The sequence below is a fragment of the Chiloscyllium plagiosum genome, chromosome 8 (genome assembly GCF_004010195.1).
Source record: "Chiloscyllium plagiosum isolate BGI_BamShark_2017 chromosome 8, ASM401019v2, whole genome shotgun sequence".
In the NCBI taxonomy this organism is placed as follows: Eukaryota; Metazoa; Chordata; class Chondrichthyes; order Orectolobiformes; family Hemiscylliidae; genus Chiloscyllium; species Chiloscyllium plagiosum.
The window spans coordinates 43633432-43636266 of record NC_057717.1 but is presented as its reverse complement, the minus strand read 5'-3'; positions in this window follow the sequence as shown (position 1 = coordinate 43636266).

The following is a 2835-nucleotide window of genomic DNA, read 5'->3' as shown; positions in this document are numbered from 1 at the left end:
TCTGAAATGGAATCTCTAGGATGACTGTTAGACATGAATTCCCGCGCATAAATCCATAATCAAACCAATTAAAATGATGCTTCATCCCGGCACTCAATATTTCCTCCAACAATATGCCTACCCCTGATGTAAGACTCACTAGACTATAGTTGCTTTGTTTGTATTTGCTACATTGATTTAACATTGAAATGGCATGAGAAAACCTCCAGACATACAGAACTTTACCAGTAGCTAAAGACGAAGCAGAAATGTCTGCAACGGTCTCTGCAGCCTTTCGCTAGTCTCCCACATCTTCTGAGAACGGACTTGATCAGGTGAAGGGGATTTAACCAGCTCAATAAGCTGTAAGTTTGCAGACATCTCTTTCGTAGACAGCTGTCCAAAATAGCACCATTCTTTCCCTTGTTCCTGAGCGTAGACGATTCTCTCCTGAGTAAACAACGATGAGAAATACTCGTTTAAAATCTAGGCAATCTCCTGCGGCTCCACGCATAGACGGCGATGATGACATTTAAATAAAGCTAATCTCTCCCTTTTCACCTTTTTCACTTAATAAAGCAAAGGAAACTCGTGGAACTTTCTGAAATCTTATCTAATACATCCATTACACTTAAACGAATTGCAGCCATTTGTTGTCAGAAGCTGAAGGCAAATTATTGCATCCACTAAATGTCCGAACATGCAGAGCAGAGGGCTGGGGTTCGGGGGTTGTGGGGGTGGGCAGATGGTGGGGCCTATAATTGTGAACACTTCCTTAACGGTCACTGAGTTTCCTTATAAGCAGAACAGTCTCTTGAGTGAGAGGCTTAAAATTATCAAGAAAGCAAATTCGGTTCACAGGAAGACCCTGTTCGTATTTCTGGAGGGATCACAGCTGGGCAGAAAGATTAACGTTTAAAGGTAGATATGCGAAGAGGAGAGTCGTTTAAGTATCCTTTTCACTCAGAGGGTAGTGGGAGGGCGGAAAACACAGTGTAAGTATAATCATTGTCACAGTGAGAAAGAGTTAGATATGTTTTGGTTGTCATTCAGAGCGATGGCTCTTAACCAAAAAAATGCCATGAGGATATTCAAAGAAAGAACAAAAAACAAATAAAATTACAGCGCAGTTCCAGGTTCTTCAGCCCTCGAAGCTGCGGCGATCAAGATCCTCTATCTCAACCTGCCGTCTATTTTAGAAGCATCCATATCCCTCTGCTCCCCACCCATTCATGCAACTGCCTTGATACATCTTATGTGACGTTATCGTGCCCGTCTCTACCACCTCCCCCAGCAAGGCATTCTTGGCATTCACCAGCCTCTGCGTAAAGAACTTTCGAAACTTATCTCTCTTAAACTTTTACATTCTCTCTTTGAACTCGTGAACCCGAGCATGTGAGTCCCAAACTCTGGGAAAACGCTCCATTCTGTCTTAAAGTCTTGTGATTTTGTCGACATCAATCTGAAACCCTCTCAGTCTCCGTCTAATGAAAGCAAGCCTTGTCAACTCAACGTATCTTCATAGCTCGGACTCTCCATACCAGGCAAGAACCTGGTGAAACTTTTCTGCACCCTCTCCTAAGTGTCCACATCATTGTCACATAGAATTGTATGCAGTAACTCGCACTTGTCCTGACAAATGACATTATCTCCATGACCTCTTGCAGCCACTACAGTGTTCATTATTTGTACAATATTCTCCAGCAGCGAAAATTCCACCCATCTCTTTAATTTCCTCGAGTCCCTACAATCTGTCACGTTGTGAACCTACTCTAAAGCATGATTGGTTGCGTAAATTCTTCTATTTCACGCTCCCCTTGGTGAAACAACCTTCTGCACCGACACAGCTCACTATCTCTGTAATCTCCGCACCCTAAATCTCTCCCTACATGTGAAAACATGTACAGTCCACCCGATCTCACGAATCACCACCAGATGTCAAAACTGTCCATGTATCTCTCACCTTCGTTGGACCCATCAAATCTATAAATCTCTCAAACCTCTGCCAATTCCTACAACTCCATCTCCGCGAAATACTTCAAATGAAATCACGTCCTTTACTCTCAAGCCTTCTGTTAATCTCCTATAGAATTCATGAAATTTTCTTTTCTTTTCTGCAAGCTCTGGATTTCATCCTCCCCAAACTAAATTGTCTTTTGCACTTCCATAAATTCGATCCAACTGTACTTCTCTTGCCTTCTCCCACAGCAGGAAGGAGTTTTCCAAAATCTTCGGTTTGCAGTATGTTCTAAATGTAGGGATATTTGCAGAAACTGGACTGTTTACAGAGGGAGGATGCGTTAAAAAAACATGAGCGATGTCACAGAGGATGGGAATTGTCGCCAGGGAGAAGATAATCTGCTTGTTCCCTGTCTGGCTGTCGATTTAAAGAAATAAACGCTTTTCAGCTGAAAATGCATAGGCCTGTTATCGAGTCTACGACATGTCTGTTCTGATTGAGAGAATTAGGACTGTAGGAGGTGCCCGCAGCCTATCCTGAACAGGTTGGGAGAGTCTGTGAATTTCATAATCGGATTTGGGAGCTCAGTTTTATAATGGATGCAAGTATCTGTAAATAACTAATATCCTGTGTCTTGTTCAGTTTAGAATGTATTTACCTATTCTGTGTTTGTGTCTCAATGTGAGTGTGAAATGAAACTGTTAGGTCAGAAATGACACCCACAGACAATAAATGCAAAGTATGAATTCTTGACGAGGGGAAAAGTCAACACAGCAGCTAATTAGAATCAGTTCACACTTCTTGAAATTTAAGAATTGAGAAGTATTTGTGACAGAACGGACTCCATTTCTACTGCTGGGAATTGTATCTGCATCACTGACCATGATCTGTGATGT